Consider the following 23,120-nt stretch of genomic DNA (forward strand, 5'->3'; position numbering starts at 1 on the left):
ATATAAGAGCTTCTTCAATTCAATTCAGTTTTTAACCATGTGTAAAGATTATAGATTTAAACAATGATCTGATCTATATAAAGTCGCATAGAAAAGAGCCCCATATCACAAGTGTTTCTTCACTGTTTGTTATCACGTGGTTAACAGCAAAAAAAGAGTGAAAAAAATGAGTGTATACAACTTTAATGACGTACCGCTATCTCGCTATGTGATCAAGGGCACTTGATGCCCGAAACGCGTCATGTGAGGTGTGAGAAATAAATCTTCCTGTCATTTGCAAGTTTCCCTGGTGGTCGTTGTTTTCCATGTTCGCCGAAAGGAAGTGCTGGAAAGAGATGCCATTTTATATATATATACATATACATTCTGGGCTACAGGACTCTATGGTCCAGTAGAAGGCTGGGTGCCGAAACGCGTAGACCGTCCTTACCGTCTATGTTGCCTTGTACCAACTTGTGAGGAATAAAGCATCAGTTTGAAGTGTCGTTCGTGGTGCTGTGATCCTTTACTGAGAGCCTCGGGGAGAGCGGAGGCAAAGTAGAAGGAATTTCGCCATATATATATATATATATATATATATTCACACAAAAAAACATAAGTTTCACACACGTTATAGTTAAGAATTAGCATTTAAAAAGCCTTGCAAATTCACTGAAAAAACCATAGGTTTCACACATGTTATAGTTAGCTGGACATTTCACTCGTAAAAACCAATGAAATTCCCTAATTACAGTTAGCTCAGCTAACTATAACTCGCGCGCCCGCAATCCACTGCTGATGACGTCACATATTACATCACTCATGACATGGTCAGTGACATCACTCATGACATCACTGATGACATCTCAAATTACATCACTGATGACATCATCCATTGAGTATGTGTTTCTGAACAATTTTAATATGTTTAATATATATAGGGAAAGGCCTGTTGAAGAATGAGTGGGTGTACAAGTGTGTAAATGGATGATTTTCTGTGGTGCGTAACTGACTCTATAAGTGAGTTATTAAATATATCTTACTGCAGACTAGTGACTAAACTGTGTAAATGTCTGTATGTGTCTGTATGTTGGTGTATAAGTGGCTGCATGGTTTTGTGAATAGCTATATGAGTGTCTATATGAGTTATTGATTGCTTCTCTCAGTATTTGTATGGGTTCCTGAGTGTTTGTGTGGGTAGGGTGTGTGTGACTCTATGCATAGATGTGTGAGTGGGTGATTCTATGGGTGCATGGTTTTAAGAGTACATCTGTTATGGACTGTATGGTTGAGTGAGTGTATGTATGGGTGTGTTAGGGATTGAATGTATATCTCAGTGGTACATTTGTGACTAACTACATATGTGAAAGGCAGTATATATGTGTGTAAGAGTATATAAGTGGGTAGATGTTAGAGAGTGTGATTGTGAGAGTGACTGTATGGATGAGTGTGTGCTTGTATCAATAATTCTATAAGAGTGTAAGAATGTGGTACTATTTTTATGAGTAAGTGAACTTGAGTGTGTATAACCGCATAGGTGAGTAAATGGGAGTGTGATTATTTGCATGACTGACTAGGTGTGAGAGTACCTCAATGGATGATTGGTGGTGTGTGAGTGTCTATATAGGTGTATAAATGCATATTATAGTCTTTTATGGAGTGATTGTAAGTATGAGTGACTGTACAGGTGAATGAGTGGAGGTGTATGTAGACCTAAGAGTTAATAAGTGGGTATGTAGTTATTGGTATTGGAGTATGTATGGTTTTGAGAATGGAACTCTGAAATTTTGAGTCGTGTATCAAAGGTTATATTAGGGTGTGAGAAGATGTGGTAATTTATCACATGGATGACGTCATCAGTGATGTCATCAGTGATGTCATTTGAGATATCATCAGTGATGTCATGAGTGATGTCACTGACCATGTCATGAGTGATGTAATATGTGACGTCATCAGCAGTGGATTGCGGGCGCGCGAGTTATAGTTAGCTGAACTAACTATAACGAGGGAATTTCATTGGTTTTGTACGAGTGAAATGTCCAGCTAACTATAACATGTGTGAAACCTATGTTTTTTTCTGTGAATTTGCAAGGTTTTTTAAATGCTAATTCCTAACTATAACGTGTGTGAAACCTATGTTTTTTTCGGTGAATTTGCAAGGTGTTTTAAATGCTAATTCCTAACTATAACGTGTGGGAAACCTATGGTTTTTTAGTGAATTTGTAAGGTTTTTTAAATGCTAATTTATGTGTGTATTATTATATTTGTTATATATTTATTCTACAATAAACTACCTATGTATATAGTCATAGATTGACTGTATCCTGTAATATTGAATGGCTCAGCTTTTTTTTTTTTTTATTTGGATAAAGTTGAACAGCATAGTTAATATCTTTTATAAACACTTACATTTTTTTTTTTTAAGGGTTTTTGACCGTGCGCGCACGGTGTGTGCTCCACGTGCGCATTCGTACGTCGTGCGTGCTCCGTGCGCGTGTGCTCCGTACGCGCATGCGTGCGTGCACCGTGCGCGTACTGTGCGCGCACCTGCGTGCTCCGAGTGTGCATGCGTACGTCGTGCATGCTCCATGCTCGCGTGCTCCGTACGCGCATGCGCGCGTGCTCCCTACGCGCATGAATGCGTGCACCGTGCGTGTACAGTGCGCGCACCTGCGTGCTCCGAGTGCGCATGCGTGCATGCTCCGTGCGTGCTCCGTGCGTGCACGGTAAGCGTACGGTGCGCGCACCGTGCGCACATGGCAAGTCATGTGATTACGAAACAACACTTTTCATTGGTTCATATTAGTTTCTGTTTCAGAATCTTCAAACACCACACGCACTCCCCTCACTTTTTCTACTAATTTCCTGGGAGAAGGAGCAAAACAACCTTTTCAAGCAAAAACTTCAATTGAAAATGGCAGAGCACCACTCCACTTCAGAAACTGAGGAAGAGACCTTTTTTGAACCAGCAAGAAAAAAGAAACAGAAACACTCCTTCATTTGGAAATGTTTTACATTTCCTGATGGACAAAAGAAAGTACATGCACCAAAAGTTACTTGCACTATATGTGGGACAGTCTTATCACGTGGAGACACAACCAAAAAATACTCTTTCAGTATTTTTTCAATGATTCGACACTTTAAAAAAATGCACCCTATAGCATATGCTAAGGAGTCAACACGGGCCATGAGGGAGAATCCTGAATCTGCTCAGCCGAGCACTTCATCTGCGGCTGCAGACTCACCATGCTCCAGATCTCTGGACATCCGTCCTGTCTTCAAAAACGTCCACATTCATTGCAACATGTGCAATGTCACACTCTGTTACAGAGAGACCAGCATCAATCTTATAGAACAGAAGATCCAGCAGAACACTTGCTCCCCCGTTAATTTTTTTAAAAATAAATATTGTTCCTGTTGAACAGTTTTTTTTGTTGCTCTAAAAAAATCCACACAAAAAATACAAAATTGTCACAAAAAAAGAAAAAAGTTCTTTTCAGAACTCACTTCACTTCTCCAAGAAGAGCTATATTCTTAATATATATACTGTGTTGTAAATTAATTGAATGAATGTGTAGTGTATACATGAATGATTGAAATGACTGAGTGAAGAGGAGGAAAGGACTGACAGAATGAGAGTGACAAGGAAAGTATGATCAGTCATGAAAGGGAAGTGAGAGAGTGACTGCAACAAAAGGACAAAGTGTAGAGGATACAGGTAAGAAGAGTGAATGAGTAAGGGAATGGCAGTGAGTAATGGAGAGTGAGGGCAGGGGAGTGAGAAAAGGGGAGTAAGGGACAGAGATAGGAAAAGGGAGTAACAGACGAAACGGATGAAGTACAGCAGGGTAAAGGGATTGAAAGTAAGAGAAGTGGAGTGATGGTGAGATAAGGGGTATGAGGATTACAAAAGGTGGTAAGGGAAAGTGGGAGATGGGGAGTGAGAGGATGGAGGGATTTAGGAAACTGGAGTGAGAGAAAGGGAGTCAGGATTTCAATGAGCAAAGCAGAGTGAGGGAGAGTGAAGGAAAGAATGCGAAAAGGTGAAGAGGTGTGAGATACAAACAGGAGGAAATGAAGTAGGAGAATAGGAGTGACTATGAGTAAAGGATAGTGACAGTTAGGGAAGGTGAGGGAAGGAGAATGACGGAGAAGGTTAAAAAATGAACATAGATGGAAAATGAGTGATGGAGAGAGGAGGAGTGGTAGAAACAGAGGGGCAGATTTATAACAAACTAATGCAGCACGGTGCAGCAAGTAATTTTGCTGCGCCGTGCTGCGTTCGAAGCATGAAAAGTGACGTAGTGGTGGCGCAGGGGGCTTCTAAATCTGCCCCAGAGATGTTAAGGAAATTAAGGGTAAGACAGACAAAGGGAGAGAGAACGAAACAGAGACAAAGAGCAAGGAACTGAGAAGGAGTAAGGCAGTTAGAATGACTGAGACATGGAAACAGGGAGAGAAACACGGTTGAAAAAATAGTTATGGAGGCAGTAAACCTAGGGGAGTAGTAGAGAAGGAGTGAGGGAGTTACGAAAGAGCAGTAGAGGAAGAAGAGAGAGGGAAGGGGAATGAGAAAAGCAGAGTGAGGAGAAGTGAAGAAAAGGGAGCATGAAAGTGAAGGGGTGAGAAATACAGATATTTTAAACTTACCTGACCAACAAAATAACTTAATTAGAAATAAATGTTTTTTTTTAATTGCTAGAAAAAAGGATTACATTTCCTAAATTTTCTTTCTCGATGTGAAAAAAAAAAGTAGTAATATTTAACAATACATTTTAGAATACAGTACACATATTTTCATATTCAACAAAGTAATTTTTTGCCCTTTTTTGCTGTTTTCAGAATATATTGAATTTCACTGAAAATAGTGATATCAATTGCATTCATCACTTAACAGCGGGCAAAAAAATTAACAATCTGAAAGATTGTTTAAAAAAAGCCCTGAATCTATCCTCAGTAAAATATACCTTGATAGAAATGTAATATATATATTAAAAATATCTTCTAAGAACAATAACTATTTGAAATAAATAACGTCTGTAAATCTTGTTGCTTAAGCACATACACCAAAATAATATCTGTCAAAGAAGTCCACAATAGAAACAGTTACCTTTCCATGAGGCCAAATGGTAATTTTTAAATTCTTTTTGGTGAAATATCCAATGGTAATCCAATAAAATCGAAATAATGGTTTCTTCAGATGCTGCAATTTGTATCTAAAAGTTTGGTTTTAGAAAAATTAAGTAGGAATTTGGTAATTCTGCAGGCAAACGTTGCTTGAAAATCAATTGTGAATCATTACACAGTGTCCAGCCTTTTTCACATTTTAGATAAACTGTGTAATGACCAGAAGTTATAGAAGGTCCATCATGGAAAATTAATGCAACTGCAACAAAAGTCTTTCCTGATATTGATAATTGATTTCCTGTAAACTTCTTTATTAAAGTGTCCTATTTTGTTCCATCAGCTCTACAACGTTGCATCATTAAAATTACATACTGTCCATATTTCTTTAAAAATAATGTTGATAACATTTCTGATTTACATTGAGAACATTCCATGTTGTGATTTGCATCTTTAACTAATTTACTAAAAGTCACTGATTTACTCTCTGGTAATGTTAAATATATGAACCTTTCAGAATCAACATTAGTGCTGCATGTGTTCAAACAATTTTCACAACAATGTTCATTTATAAGAGAGACCAAACATATTTTCTATTTCTACCCCTTCATCTTCCAGTACCATAAGATATACATTAAGAATTCCTGTGCATCTTGCTGGACATTTTCTGCAAACTGTATACATCCACAACATACATCTAAAAGATTTCTAACATCAGAAGCACTTTCTATTTTAGTTTTATCATTAGTCAGCTTCTCATAAAGGAAACTCAGCAGAGAACAGAATCTTTTTTCATGATTTAGTATTATCTGCTCTTTCAAACTTTCAAGATAAAATACAACATTCAGCACTACATTAGCGTAGCAGTTGACACCAGAGCTATTTTCAAAATGACAACCAACAACCTCTTCAGTATTGTCCTTTTTCTTTTTGCTTGCAATCACATCAGTCTCTATTTGTTTACTCTTCTGTACATCCTCATTACAGATATTCTCAATTCTCCTTTTCCGACAAACAGCACGTTTTTCAAACACAGGATACTGACCTAAATGAGGAGCATAGCTTCTTCTTAATCTATTATACTCCTTTACACACTTTCCATCAGCACTAACTTTTGACTCATCAAAGTCTATCATGAATAAACCAGATATTTTGTTCACGCGTAACAAAGCAACATATGCCATACCTTCTTTAAACACACTAGATCCAATGTTTACAAAAGCACTATACAGTTAATCCTTGAGATTTGTGAATAGTTACAGCATATGCTAGAGAAAACGGAAACTGCTTCCTACGTACATACAAGTCTTTCACAAGCAAGAAACGAACTGAACAACGACTAATGTCTTTAACCTCTTCAATCTGATCAAATTTTATTTTTGAAAAATTCAATTCCATCTTTTTTCTGGTAATTAACAAAACCCACAACTACCCATAGCTCCATTCACTAAACCTTTTTCTACATCCAAATTACGTCTTAAAATTACTCGACAATTCATACATACATAAAGATTCTTTTCTAAACCAGCTGTTTTCGATATGTTTTTCTCTAGAGAATCCAATTTAGTTGACAATTTGCTTGTCAATATAATAGTTATTCCTTCATGCTGTATTTTATCCACAGCTTCCAGTTTGATAATTTCTTCATTTTCCAATTTCAAAAGTTCTTGATTGAATATAGAGCATTCATGTAGTGTTGGCATTAAGCAGATTACGGTATTTTTTCCTGCAATTTTCTTGTATATTTTCTCTGGAGCTATTTGTTCTGTTGGAAACAAATTACATAGCAATCGACTCTGTAAAGCTTTCCTGCCATGTTCTGTGAGTAGTCCATTTCTGATATCTTTGAGAATACTTGCATAATCATCATCATTTGCTTGCCGCATATTGGTAATGAGTTCTTTGTACTCAAAGTATGTCCAAATATTCACATTACCTATACTTCCTAACGACTTTTTCGTGTCTTCATGTGTAAGAGTATGAAATACTGGTTGTCCTTTAACTGGAGTGAGCTGCAGTATATCCCCAAAAACTATAACATGTTTTCCTCCAAATAACACGTCATAGTCTGTCTTTAGAATTTGCTGCATTCTTCAATGCACAAAGGCAAGCATTACGTTTGATACCAGGCTTACCTCATCAATAATGAGAACTTTCATTTTCTTCAATACTCTTGAAACTTCAAAACATGCTTGTGGTATTGTATTTTGTTCTCATGCTCTACTGGTAACATTAGCAAACGATGTAAGGTAATTCCATTTATGTTATATGCTGCTAACCCAGTTGGAGCAGTAACAACACAAGACAAAGTTGAATCAGTTTTTTTCTGTAGGTAGCTTCTAATTACTTTAATTAAGAAACTTTTTCCAGTTCCAGCTTGTCCACTCACATACATTCTGATTGGTTCAAATGATGTGCATGAGCACTCTTTATTTTCATGTAGTAATCCATGATCAATTTGTTTTGTGACTTCCTCATAAATTTGTTGTTGTTCATCATTCAGTTGTTGTTCCAAATTTGGTAAGTTTATTAAATCTTCCTGAGCTTGATTCATAGCTGTTTCCACTTCAGTCATGGCTATTGCAGCTTCATTTTCTACGATTGGTTGTCCTAGAGGATCTTGACTGAGCGTCCCAGAACTTTGACTGTCTTGAGAACTGTCTCTAGCTACTTCAGCTGCAATTGTTGCTTCTTGTTCAATTTCTTCATTTAACATTTGTACATAAGTTGTGAAAGTACTGCATTCTATGCTATCTTTGCATGCATTAAAGGAATCTTCGTAGCTTTGAAAATGTCCAAGTAATTCATCCTCTGAAAGCCATGGTTTAAACAACTGTAAAAGTGCTAAGTAGTAAAATTCCTTCTTGTCAGTAGTGTCGCAACTCAGCTTTCTGTGATTAATCAAACTTCCTTTTGTTTGTTTTACCAAACATCCTTCTTTACCAATGACTTTATATTTTCCATTGTTGATGTCTTCTGTGGTATTCCGTTTAAAAATGTAGTTCTGCTGCACTTCATAGAGACACATGTTCTCAAGATGATGAGTTCTCTTTGGGTAATATGTGTCCAACATGTTTGTTCTTAAAATGTCTGTACTTTCTGGTTCGTACTCTGCTAAATATTCAATTTCTCGAATAGATTTCAATACCCGATTTCGCATTCCTGCAAGGCCTAAACTTACCCAAATTATTCTTCTGAGTTTGGAGTACAGACTTGCAGATGATAACCTATCTGAGCATTCGTATGACCCAATTTCTCGATGCGATAGCATCTTTAAACTGAAACTGTATAGCTTTTTACTGACAGTCTTCTCGTGAGAAATCTCTTCCCACATTTCTTTCAATTCTGTTTTCTCAGATTTAGTGATGTAAGATGTGACATACCGAGCAACAGCAATAGAATTGTCAGCTACATACTGAATATCCATGTTAGCATTCCACATGGATAAAATTACTGGGTTGTAGTCATTTATATATTTTGACTCTTCTTTTCTTCTTAGGTTGTACATATTTTTAGGCTATTTTCTTGTAATAGTATGTCGCACAGCTGACATAAAACTGTTTACTCTTCCTTTTGAAAGAACAGGTCGTGGAAATCCAAATCGACATTTTGTGTAGAATTTATCTTTACTCTTGTGCTTTTGTCGACAGTATTTTCCACACCGATGACTTTAGAAACGTAAAACTTGCTCTTTTAAGTTTTTTTCTTCTGTGCTTTTAGGTATAGCACATGTTGCATATCCTTCAATGAAAGATAAAACTGCATAATCACAGAATCTGTTCCAAATTTTGGGGCATCCTTGATCTACAACAGCATATGAATATGAGGAGCACCTCTTGCTTGGTACTCTTTTCTCCAAAAGAAATCCACAACTTCTCCGAGAGGTGGATTTTTTTTATTGCAGATGAAGGACATCATAGCCTCAAATCTATGATTGAAATATCTGCAAACATTAACCGGGTCCAATGAGCACAATTCTTCTGCTGTCTTGTATTGGATGTTTTCAATATTTGAATTTGCCTCTCGAAGAAAATCCAGTAAATCATCCCAAGCGTACTCAGCACAGCTTAGGGTAAGGAACCATGTAAGAGTTCCTAAATTCCGTAACATACATTTCAATTCTCCATGGCGTCAGTACCAATATTCATTAGTCCCACGCTGACAAGCCATCAGATTAATCAATTGAGATTCCAAATGATCATCTCGCTGTTGCACTTTGTTCAGAAAATCCTTTGCAGACACATTATGTAGATGTACTCCAGTTTTTAAAATGTGATTTACTGCATAAGATAGTGCAGACAAGTCACTTTCAAATAAAAGATGGAACAAATAAGGAATACTTTGACGAAATCTTGGATCTTCTGCAGATAATCTTGTAGTCCGATACTCAGAAGCAGGAATCTGTACTGGACGTTCATCATATCGTCCACCTTTTCCTGTAGGAAACAGCTGGGGAAAACAACGAGCTTCCAAGCTCTCCTCCCATACACTCACGGGAGTTCCTTTTGCTTTCTTCATCTGAAACAGATCAATAGTGTTTCCCATAACTTCTTTAGAATGAAGAGGATGTATGCTGAAATGTTCATAAATTTCTTCTTCTTTTGACTTATCCACTTTTTCAATTTGCCCAGTTGGTATTCCTGTGTCTGCTTGTAAAACTTCTTCATCTTCATCCAAATAAATTGATTCATACCATTTATTATTTCTTTTCAAATATAAATTTGCTCTTTGTACTTTTCGTACATCTACCAGCTCCTGCCAAATTTTCTTATTCTTTGTAGGTACACCATTAACCAGAATAAATAATGGTTCAGTTTCCAAACTATCTGCATCAATTGTTTCAATATTTTTTTTCAAATCTAATGGCAAATAGACAACTCTTCCTTTTAAACCTCTTTGTAAATCTGAAGGAGGTAATTTACCTGTTTTGGGCTCCATACGAACTATAGTCTGAAACGGATGGACACATTGAATGCGTATAGACTCATACGTATTTAGTTCTGCAGGAATATCAACCAATTCTAAATTATTATGTACAGCTCTAGCTGGCATTTTATTTTCTTCTAACTTGTTATAACAGTATTTACAAATATGCTGATCACCCAAATCAAAACAATTTTCCAGAAATAAATATGTAGCAAAGTCCTTCCACTTAGAATTATTTTCTTTTTCGCTTTTTTTATCGAGATCAACATTTCTTGTTTGAGTTTTATAATGGCTTCTCCGGCAACAAATACAACTAATATTTGGTCTTTCATTAGAGATGATAGTAAATTTTGTCATTTGATCTTCAAAATTTTTACTAACAGTGGGTTCTACATTCTCTTCCACATTTTCTTCAATAACTGTGTCATTTCCTGCACTTTCTTGCTCTGGACCAAAGTAACAAAACTCAATTTCCTCACAAACCTTCTTCACATCTGATACAGATCCACGGAACAGAGCACTATTCAACTCATTTACCTTTAGTGCTGGACTTTTAGCAAAATAAAATCTTCTCACAAATTTTTTCATTTCAATATGATGAACTGCCAGCATCCTAAAATGGTGAAAAACACTTTGACAAACTTTCCTAGAAAGACAAGCCAGAGAATGTCCTTGCAAACCAGTATTCTCTCACACTCTGCATGGATCTAGTCTTTGAAGCACCTTAATCTTCTGTTTTAACACTTTTTTTTACTATATTCTCTTAGAAAGTCACGTAATTTATCAATAGATTCCTGTCATACAGTACAAATACTACTACAATTCGAAGTGTACACTGGGGCTTTAGGATGTCTCCCCATAACCACATCAGCTAACACTTCTTCTTCATTTCTTGGAACCATTTTCTCCTTTTCCATTACACAACCACCTTTAACTTCATATGCTCGACCACTGGTGTCAACTGCATGCAGCAAACTATTACTTTGAAGATAACTCTCTTCATTAAAAAACGGTTCAGTACTTGAACTATGCTTCCATTCTCCTAAGAACACTTTACAAAAGTTTTTTTTTCACTTCTCTTTTTCTTTTTGACTTCATTACATTCACTAATTTATCTAATGTATGGATCCTGTTAAAAATTAAAATAGTTTTCTTTTTAATTCCAAAGCCTTTGCAACAATTGATTCAATATGTTTCTTTTTCTTTGGCTTTCTTCCTATATTTTTTCATATCCTTTAGCAAATTGAACATCACTCTTCTCTGAAACATTTTTCTACAAATGTTTTTAAAATCTATTTTTCTTTTTAAGTCATTCTTTCTTACTTCTGATTTTACATTAGCATTTAGTATATTCTGTCGATTGTCTTGTTGTTTTCTCTTTGAAACACTATTTGCAGTGGATATATATTTTACATTTTTTCTTTGCTTGAGGATATTTTTTATAAAATCCTTAGTCTGCTTACCAGAAGACTTTTTCTTTTTTCCAACATGAGGTTCTTCAACAAATTTTTGTTTTCCAGTTGTCCTCAAATATAGATGTTGTTGCTGTTTTTCTCTTTCTTGATTTTATAGGCATCTTTGATTTATTTCAGTGTTGTTCAGCAATACCTGAAAGAAACTAAAAAAAAAATACCTTTATGTAATTTAAATATATTACTATATTTTTTATGAGCTTTTCAAATCCTATCATATGAGCTGTCCCTTTCCTACGACTGCAAGTCTTACACAATAAAAGCTACACAAATTAAATCTCTGACAACAATTCCTGTGTGCAGACAGACTCATGGTGTGATTCTAGGCAGAAAACGATATTTGATTGGCAATTTCAAAGCACATTTACTACTGTGGTAGAGCATGTGATAATTACTGTAACAGCCTGACACATTTTCCTTATAGTTTAGAGAGGCAGAAAAGAGCACATGTCCTAACAGCTACTTGAGACCATGAGCATGTGGAACCTGGGTGAGTGATTAGACTAGAGCAAAGGAAATGAGCCTTGGTGACGTTGAATGTGTTAGCGTTACACACTGCTATCTGATATACCACACAGTGCTGAATACTTAGCATGGGACTGCAGGAAAAGCAACTGCCTGTGTGCTAAAAGTATGTTTCTGGAGACTGTGTATTGTCAGGTGCAAGAGAGATCTGCATGGACGCTTTCACAACTGCATGAAGACTGCAGAGATGTATATAAGAGTACATGTGTGGTAAGGGTTAATTGGAGTTTTGAACATGTAGGATCTACCTCACCCATTGCAGGAGTGTAAGGAAAATCTACCATGTTGATTTCAAATGTGTTAGCATTTGCCTTTCATCTGTGAGATAGTGATTTGTGCTGAATGCTAACCATCACAGTTCAAGAAAACAAGCTGCTCCTTTCCTATGAGTGCAAGTCTTACAGAACAAGAGCAACACGAATTAAATCTCTGACAACAATTCCTGTGTGCACACAGACTCATGGTGTGATTCTAGGCAGAAAACGATATTTGATTGGCAATTTCAAAGCACATTTACTACTGTGGTAGAGCAAGTGATAATTACTGTAACAGCCTGACACATTTTCCTTATAGTGTAGAGAGGCAGAAAAGAGCACATGTCCTAACTGCTACTTGAAACCATGAGCATGTGGAACCTGGGTGAGTGATTAGACTAGAGCAAAGGAAATGAGCCTTGGTGATGTTGAATGTGTTAGCATAACATACTGCTATCTGAAATACCACACAGTGCTGAATACTTAGCATGGGAGTGCAGGAGAAGCAGCTGCCTGTGTGCTAAAAGTGTGTTTCTGGATACTGTGCATTGTCAGGTGCAAGAGAGATCTGCATGGACGCTTCCACAACTGCATGAAGACTGCAGAGATGTATATAAGAGTACATGTGTGGTAAGGGTTAACTGGAGTTTTGAACATGTAGGAAGTACCTCACCCATTGCAGGAGTGGAAGGAAAATCTACCCTGTTGATTTCAAATGTGTTAGCATTTGCCTCTCATTTGTGAGATATTGATTTGTGCTGAATGCTAGCCATCACACTTCAAGAAAACAAGCTGCCCCTTTCCTACGAATGCAAGTCTTACAGAACCAGACCAGCACAAACTAAATCTCTGACAACAATTCCTTTGTGCACACAGACTAATGGTGTGATTCTAGGCAGAAAACAGTATTCCTGGGTGATACCAGTACACCTTAACTTATGGTGAAGACATACTCCATAATATCTTACAAGTTCAAGGCAGTTAAATATCTTCCAAAACATAAAATGTAAAACACAACTTTAAAACAATAATCACATTTCTATTATTTATATCAAAATGCACCACATACATCCCCTCTCAAATTCATCTCACCTTTAAAAGTAGTTAGTTGAGAAAGAAATGTGGCACTCACACAGCAGATTATCAGAGCCAGAATCTGAGCTGTACACCTCTCACCAGAACCAGTAAATGGCAAACTTTCACTCTCTTTTTTCACACATATACATGTTAACTTCAAATCACAGTGCTTCCCACATTTTTTCAAATGGAAACACACATTTCTATTGGTTGCAAATTTCAACCCTTTCCAAATGATCCCTACCCCCAACATGACTTCTGCCTGCTACCATCGCAACAGGTCATGGAACACTGGTGTGAGCAGAGAGGTCAGAAGTTCAGCACACAATGTTTCTAATCCAAAGAGCAAGAGTGCTTGACTTTTCAAACCTAACAGCAAATCCAAAGTAATGTTCTGTGGGAACACATTTTTCTGAACCAATACAAAACATGCTTTTAAAAATTTAAACATACAGCCTAGTTTTTAGTGTTGAATGGTCTGAAACAGCCAATGATTTCTTTTTATTAAAAAAAAAGTATGTAAGCCTCCATTTTACAACTATCTTTCTTTTCATATTGCCATTCTACTGAAAGACACCTTCTGAGTGCATCCAGATCTCCTTGAAAGATGTTCACAGTGTGGATTGTAGGTCATAGCTATGTCTTCTGGAGTGAAAAGTATGCAGAAAAAATAGGTATTGTGAAAGACCTTGCTTTGCCAAATGTAGACATTAAATGGATTGGTCAGAGAGGGTTAAAGTGGCACCAATTAATGCCTTTGGTGAAATCCTTTCTACATCTCCCACAGCCTGACCTTATAATTGTGCACTGTGGTGGAAATGACCTAGGCACTTTAACTGGGGTAGGTCTGGAAATGCTTGTTAAGGACACCTTTGTGCAATTGATGTCACTTTTTCCACAAACTACCTTTGTATATTCTAATATATGCCAAAGGCAAAAGTGGAACTGGTCCAACCAATATTGTCCGCAGATTGACAAAGCAAGAAAGCACGTCAATAAGTCTGTTTCTGCTTTCCTCAGAGACTATGGTATGGGTTCTATATACCACAACAACTTGCGTTACAACATGCAAGGCATTTATAGAGGAGACGGTGTACATTTCACAGATGAAAGCAACAGAGTCTTCCTCTTGAACTTTAGACTCTGCATCGGTACTTACTTGTAGGTACAAAAAAACACTCCATGAACACAACGGCTCTTTTTAGAGCCAACCAACATCTAAACACTTAAATTTGTTTTTTATTTCTATTTTTTTTATGAATTTATTGCCGCCGTCCCGCGATATTTTTTTTAATTTGTCATTTTTTGGGTTTTTTTGGGAACTAAGGGGTCTTTCATGGCCCCCCTGAGAAGGCCTAAGGGTTCAGGAACTCTCTACCCTGCCCCCTTTTAACGTTCTCCACTTGTGTTTTTAACTCTCTTCTGCCTCTAAAACTCAAAATGGCGGCTGGGGGTGCGCGCACCCCGCGATTTTTTTTTAAATAAAATGTTTTGTTTACCCTTTGGGGTCCTTCATGGACCCCTAACAAAGGCTAGGGGGTCAGGAACTCTCTACCCTGCCCCCTTTTCACGTTCTCCACCTTTCTTTTTCCCTGTCACACACACAACACACAAAATGGCGGCCGACACTTCCTGATTTCGACTGATTCGAATGTTGACTGACATATAACCACCAATCAGAATTACGCTCGCGCACGGCACGGTGCGCGCACGGTGCGCGAATATAGATATTTATGTACTTTTAACTGTAATTTTCTCAGTAACTACTGAACAGATTGACACCATATATGCAAAAGGCGCATGCCTGACCTGAGGACTACCTCTTTGCCAAATTTCAAGTAATTCTGTTCAGCCGTTCGGGCTGTACCTTCGACTAAAGGTCCTATGGGAAAATGCATGGGGAAAACGTGTTTTGGGACCCCCCTTGTTTCTCAGCCCCCGCTTGACAAACCACCCCGAGACTTTCGGGGTAGGAGCTGAGCGGAGCACCCCATTAGTTTTGAAAATTTCGCGAGGATTCGTCAACCGGCGCCAAAGTTATTCAAAATAGAATTTTCAGATTTCCTATGGAAACTCGGTCCTAACTATAACTATCTACTGGCGACCGCCAGTAGATAATATATATATATATATATATATTACCTACTGGCGGTCGCCAGTAGGTAGTTATAGTTAGGACCACGTTTCCATAGGAAATCCGCAACATTCTATTTTGAATAACTTTGGCGCCGGTCGACGAATCCTCGCGAATTTTTCAAAATAGGTGGGGCGCTCCGCTCCGCTCCTACCCTGAAAGTCTCGGGGGGATTCGTCAAGCGGGGGCTGAGATAAAAGGGGGGTCCCAAAACGCGTTTTTCCCATGCATTTTTCCATAGGACCTTTAGACAGGGCTACAGCCCGAACGGCTGAACAGAATTACTAGAAATTTGGCAGAGAGGTAGTCCTCAGGTCAAGGAAGTGCCTTTTGTAGGTTTGGTGTAAATCTGTTCAGTAGATTCTGAGAAAATAGCCTTTAAATCAATATATATATCTGAGCCAGCTTACGGTGCGCTTACGGTACGCTTACCGTACGCGTACGGTGGCGTGCGCGAGCGCGATTCTGATTGGCTCTTAGATCTTAGTAAACATTCGAATCAGCCGAAACCAGGAAGCGGCGGCCGCCATTTTCTCTCTCGCACTGAGAGTTAGGTTTTAAAATAAAGCCCAAAAACATGTAAAGGGGCTGTTTAGACAGCTCACACACACATAGCCATGTTGAGGGAGTCCCCAAAGATCCCCCAAGGCCAAAAATGTAATTTTTATTTTTTCGCTAATTTCGCCGATTACGCTTACCGTACGCGTACGGTAAAAAATAAAAAAAATAAAAACTATCCACACTCTCCCCACCCCGTGTGCAATTGGTGCATGGCTTATAATAGGTGTGATAAACTATAATATTTTTCAAAAAAATAATAAAAGAAAAAATTATCCACACTCTCTCCACCCCGTGTGCAAATGGTGCCCGAAGGGCACCATTTGTGCATGGCTTATAAAAATTACGAAAAATTAAAATATTACCTTTCAAAACGAAGTGCATCTTCTGCTGATGACATATGTGTCTTTATGAAAAAAAAATATTTGTAATATATGTATAGCTAAAAATGTATGGAAGAAGGCATGGGCAAATAAGTGTCTAAATACAGTATTAGCATCAGCAGAGGATTGCGGTCGCGTGAGTTATAGTTGCCTGCACTAACTATAACGGGGGAATTTCACTGGTTTTTTATCAGTAAAATTTCCGCTAACTATAACATGTGTGAAACCTATGGTTTTTTCATTGAATTTGCAAGGTTTTTTAAATGCTAATTCCTAACTATAACGTGTGTGAAACCTATGGTTTTTTCAGTGAATATATATATATATAATATATATTCAACAAACACGAATTCACCTTGGTCGTTTCAGCTCTTTATTTGCCAAAAAGCTCTTCTTCTTACACGTTTTGAACTTCTCGTTCTTGGTCACGGTAGTTTACACAGTCCATCTATTTTCACCTTTTATACTCAGTATTCACTGTTGCCCATTATGAGGCATTGTGGTACTGATCGTTCATGTTCCCTCTTAGCTTTGTTGAATATATTCTTTATGCACGCGCCCTATGTTTAGCAACATTCTTAACACTTTAAATGCTTCATTAGGGCCATTTTACACTCTTATATCAATATATATTCTTTTATCAACCTATTTTTGTACAAGATTTCGCCTCAATGTACGTTCAACGATTCATACCATTTGTATGGATGAAAGGGAAAGGTCCATTCCCTTTTGTGTGCTATAGTAATCAAAACAATTACTATGCAGCATCTAGTCAATACTTCTCGACATTTATAACAGCTGTGTCTTTCATTTGTTTAGGCTGAGTGCCTCTTCGCTATTTTTGCACCTTGCCAACTAACATACAATGTAGGCTACTTTCTCAAACTATACACAGAGTTAAATCTACTCAATTGTTTCCTTGTTGAAAAGTTGTTATGGACTTAGTGTCCGTTTTGCATCAGTGCATGTTCTAATGCTTATGAGTATAGCCTTGCATCTATTTTCATCTATCTGTTTACCTCTATGTTGCCATGAATAAAGCATCGTGCATTAAAGAGAAAAAAACTACTGGTCCAATTTATAAAATACAATTTCATCATCACACTCTCAGGGATTAAAAATTTCAGTCATTAGTTCATCAATTGGCATAACTGTCCAAATAATCCAATTTTTCGTTCCAACAATGTAGTCAATATCCACTGATATCGTTCATTTCATTTTGTTATTTATAAATGAACATGCATCTCCTCATCTCCATTAAGACCAATTGGAGTCTTTGTTTTGAGCCTGATGATCAGTTTCGATTCAAGGTATCTCAATTTCAGTGTGTATTTCCGCCCCTTTCATGCAGCGAAATTGTGGCCAGACCAGAGTATTTAATGTCTAGCCATGTTTTGCCTGTGTGTGTACCCATGTTTTGCTATAGCATATGACATATGATTGACGGTGGCCCTTATATTTTCGAGTATTCTCTTTTTGAGTGGACAGATTGTGCTGCCAATATCTTTTTCACAGTGGCACTCAATTAAATATACCACATATGTTGTGTCACAAGTGATGGTTTCTTTGATTTCAAATTGACGCCCTCTTGGATCTCTGATGGATTTTACAAAGTCTTTTTGTCTTGTTTGTAACCATGACTCTTGTTTTTTCATTTCAATATGGCTGTTCACTAGTGTATCAGACAGAGATAGTGCCTTTCTGTATGAAATAAGGGGATGGTCCCCCACTAAGTGGCCAATGTCTGGATCTTTCTGCAATACACTCCAGTGCTTCATCAGAGTTTGTTTGATTTAAAAACTCTCTCGGCTGTAGGTCAAAATCAGTCGCGGTGTATTGTCTGATTCATCTACAGATTTTTTATATTCATCAATTTCCTGTTATCTATAAGTGTCTCTGCTCTGGTTTTTAATCTTGCTTTTTGTTAACCCTGGTAGATATGTGTTTATATCCTCTCTGGAGAAAGCGGTTCTTGGTTTTCTCAAATTTTGTTTCCATTTCTTCTGGTTCAGAGCAATTTTTCTTCATCCTAATGAACTCCCCATATTGGATGTTCTTTTTGAGGGATTGTGGATGAAGGCTTGAGCCGTGAAATACGCTATTAGTAGCAGTTTTCTTTCTATAGACTGTTGTGTGTATTTTATTTGTTTTAAAATACACCTTGGTATCCAGTAAATCAATTTCTTTGCAGTTTATGTTGTGGGTGAATTTCAGTCCAACCTCATTGCTGTTAAAGATCTTTAGGTATTCCAAGAACTCTATCACTGGGTGCGCGAATCCGGCCGAGGAAAAAAAAAAAAACGAAGCGCGTGCTCATGTGCTTTGTTATCCTTAAGTCCCCGGGTGGGCCAGGTCCCGGAGGCAATATTTATAATGTATGCGGGGGCCCCCACAGCCCCGAGGGCTGCCACCTCCCCGGGGCTCTGTTTAATAAATATGTGGGGGGGGCTCCTGCCCCCCCACACTACCCCGGAGACCACCACTTCCCCGGCGTGATAAATATTCAAATACAGAGGTCTGTTGTGGACCCTCGGGGACCTCCACCTCCCCAGGGTTTTAAACAATTGGGAGGGGGGACCGCACAGCCCTCCTCCAGGAGCCCTTGATGTCCCTGGGGACCACCACCTCCCAAGGCCGGCTCCCTCAATGTCCCATGGTGCCCACTCCAGGGACATTGCTGTTTGCTATGGCAGGGCGGTAGCACGGCTCCCACCCTGTCATAGCAAGCACTGCTTTGGTTTCCAAAAATCAATGCAGGATTGCTTTTGCACAAGGGGTGCTGCTTGTCAGCAGCTCCCCTGGTGCAAAAGCAATGCCGGCTCCCGCAGGAGGCTGGGAGCCAGTGGGACCGTGGGGGCATTGGGGCTCCCCCGACAGTCCCCAACGCAAAGGGCCAGCCCCGGGGGATGGGTTCCCTGGGGCCAATAGTGGCCTAGGGAAGGGGGACCACACGGCCCCACTTCCCAATAAATATATTTTTCAAAAGAGACCTTGCCCCGGGGGATGGGGTCCCTCGGGCCAAAAATGGCCCAGGGAAGTGGGCCACGCAGCACCCCTTCCCTATTATTATATTAAAACAAAGGAGGCCATGTCCCGGGGAATGGGTTCCCTGGGGCCGAAATCGGCCTCGGGAGGGCGGGCCCCGTGACCCCTTCCCATTTTTTTTTTTTAAAAGGGTGAGGCGCTGGGGGATTAGGTCCCCTGGGCCCCAATAATACTAGAAGGGGGGCCACACAGCCCCCCTTCTAATAATATATATAAAAAAGCCGGCATCTTGCCGGAGGCACCGCCCCCTCCCTGCACCACTGTGCAAACGCGCACCCTTGCGCGTTTTAATTTGGGGAATTCCCTTTGAATACGGAGGGTCCCTGGGGGCCAAATAGCCCACCAGGTACCTTCAGTAGCGCCACACAGCTGGATTGCTGAGAGGTGGTCCGAGGCTACGCCCCTTTTTTCACCACTCTACAAATGCCACTCTTGGCGCACTGCTGGTGGAGCGATGAGGTCCTCTTTTGTCCTGAGGACCTCAGGACACAAGTGGATTTCATCCCCTGAGCAGCAGTGCGCCACTAGTCATGTTTGCAGAGTCGTGTAAATAGGGAGCGTGGCCTTTGAGCACACTCGGCAATCTAGCTGTATGAGGCTTACTGGAAGTAACAGGTGGGCTAGTTGGCCCCCAGGGACCCTCAGTATTCAAGGGGACTGAACCCCTCAACTTAGAAAGCGCCAGGAGGGGCTTTTGCAGAGTGGTGGAGAAAGGGGGCGTGGCCTGTGTCACGCTTTAAGCAATCTCACTATCTGGGACATACTGGAGGTATCGTGTAGGCTAGTTGGCCCCTAAGGATCCCCAGCAGTAAAGGGGACTTCAATCCCCATCCAAGTACGCGCCAGGAAGTGTGTTTGCAGAGTGGTAGGGAAAGGGGGCGTGGCCTGCTATGAAAACACTCCTCTTGCATCTTTTTGCACCTCTGTTGGTTCTTTCTGCACTGCTATTGCTTGTTTCTGCACCTCTCTTGCGTCTTTCTGCACCTCTCTTGCCTCTTCCTACACCTCTGTTGCTTCTTACTGTGCCACTCCTGCCTCTTACTGCACCCCTGACTTAGAGGTAGTTTTAACCCCCCCTGCCCTATTATGTAGTAGGGCCTTACAGGGGAGGTCATGCCAATGACAGGCGTACCCCAACCCATAGTGTACCCTAGTGTATGTAGGTGTTTTCACTGTATTATATGTGTCTTTCAAGATCGCACCGACTCCAGGCCTGGTTAGTCAGTCAGTTACCACCAGTAAAAGTTAGCAAAAGTTGGGGGCACAGGATGATTTTGCAGCAAGGCCTCTTCCTGCTCCTCTGTTGGTTCTTTGTGCATATCTCTTGCTTCTTTCTGCACCTTTCTTCGTCTTTCTGTACTTCTGTTGCCTCTTTCTGCATTTCTCTTGCTCCTTGCTGCGTGATTCTTCCTCTTTCTGCCCATGACCTTGCTCTGGCCGAATTGCTCTGGTTTTGTACGAGTGAAATGTCCAACTAACTATAACGTCCCTAAATCCAATGTTTCTTTCAGCGAATTTCTTAGGTTTCTAAATATATATATCTATATATATATTCACTGAAACAAACCATATGTTTCACAGATGTTCTAGTTAGAAATTAGCATTTAAAAAACTGAAAAAAACAATAGGTTTTAGGGGTGTTATAGTTAGCTGGACATTGCACTCGAACAAAACCATTGAAATTCCTCCAATATAGTTAGTTGTACTAACTACATCTTGCGCGCCCGCAATCCACTGCTGATGATGTCACATATTACATCATTCATGACATGGTCAGTGACATCACTGACATGCCGGTCCATGGGGCTGGTGGAAGGGGGGACCATGCGGGCCCCCCCCCCCCCCATGATTAAAAAATGTGCCCTGGGGAGGTGGCAGTCCCCAGGGCATGTGGTTTGCTAAGAGGGCAAACCCTACGTAAATGATGAAAAATGCCCCAGGGAGGTGGCAGTCCCCAGAGCTTTATGGATATTAGAGGGGGCCTGTGCACCCCCCTCCTACATATTTGCACATGACCTGGGGCTGGCCGACCTTGGGCGATTGGAAATTAAGCACGGGAGACCGCGCTTCATTTTTTGAGAAAAATGTCTGCGGTATTCGTGAATACAGAATGACTCCTGCTAAAGATTTTTAATTAAATGCATTTTTGCCCTTGCTGGGTCCCTTTGGGACACCCTCTAGAGGCCTAGGGTGTTAGGGTGTTTCTACCTGCCCCCTTTCCTTTCTTTAATCTTTTTTTCTGTGTGTTCTAACCGAGTCACAAGATGGCTGCCAAAACTTCTTTGTTTGCAGTGCTGGCAGTCTTTTCAATTGGGTCTCAGCAGGAGATCAGGAGGTGTCCTGGATCCACTGCGTCCCTATATATATAACTGGAAATGTCTTTATATTTCTCTGCAACTACTTAATGGATTTACACCAAATCACAAAAAGGCTCATCCCTGAACCAACATCTACTTGCCTGCCAAATTTGGTGTAATTTTATTCAGCAGTTCCTGCTGTAGCCGTATCAAAAGGTCCAGTGAGATTTAGCGTGGTGAAAACGTGCTTTTTAGCACCCACTTGTTCTCGGGCCCCCGCTTGACGGATCAACTTAAAACTTTTAGGATAGCAGCTGATTTGAGTATTGTATTAGTGTGGAAAAATTTGTGAAGATTTGTCAAACGGCACCAAAGTTATTGGCAAAATAAAAAATGCTTTTCCAATGGAAACTAGGTCTTAACTTTAATTACCTACTGTAGACTGTCAGTAGGTTACATATATATTTGTCAATTAAACATGAGGATGGCCTGGCAGTTAGCAAACACTATTTAAGGTCTAGATGGGTACGTTTGCTGAACCATACAGAAATGTTTTTGGAGATGATGGGTTTTTGTTTGCTGAATAATATCTTTACCTTTGATGGAAAATTCAATGTACAGAAATGGGTGACGGCAATGGGGGCTTCTTTTGCCCCAACATATGCAAATCTTGCAATGGACTTCTGGGCGATGGAAACAATGGTGGCAGGAGAACATGCATAGAGTTGGAATGATGTTGTATTGCGGTTACATTTTATCAACTACCTTTTCCTGCTGTGGGAAGGGGAAGATAACTAATCATTTTCTTGGATTTATTGAACACTAATCCCCAAGGTTTTAAATTCACTTACACTACCAGCAAGACAGAACTCACTTTTCTTGACATCCAACTTTATGTATCCAAAGACAAAATTTGCACAAAAATATTTAGAAACCTACGAGTTCACAAACAGTGAGCACCCAAAAGCTTTAAAATTGATTATTCCTTACAGTCAGCTCCTTAGAGTGAAAAGGAACTACTTAGAGGAAACAGTCTTTGAGGAACAAGCATCCGAGATGACACAGAGCTTTTTGAGACCTGGCTATCCAGCGTCGGTCTTGGAGGATGCCCTTAGAAGGACGAAAGGAAAGGAAAGGATAGGAAGTGACTTCTTGCTGTCTAAGAAAAAGAAGTCTGTGGATGGAGATGGAGAATGCATAATCAGATATATTATGGACTTCAGCAAATCTGAGAAGGAAGTGAAAACTCGAATTAAACCCAGCTGGAAGATTTTGGAGCAATATGGGGATTTGAAAGATGTACAAAATCATCAGTTTATAACTTATTAAAAATGCATTCTCTTGGG

Source organism: Triturus cristatus, chromosome 6 (assembly GCF_964204655.1).
Source record: "Triturus cristatus chromosome 6, aTriCri1.1, whole genome shotgun sequence".
NCBI lineage: Eukaryota > Metazoa > Chordata > Amphibia > Caudata > Salamandridae > Triturus > Triturus cristatus.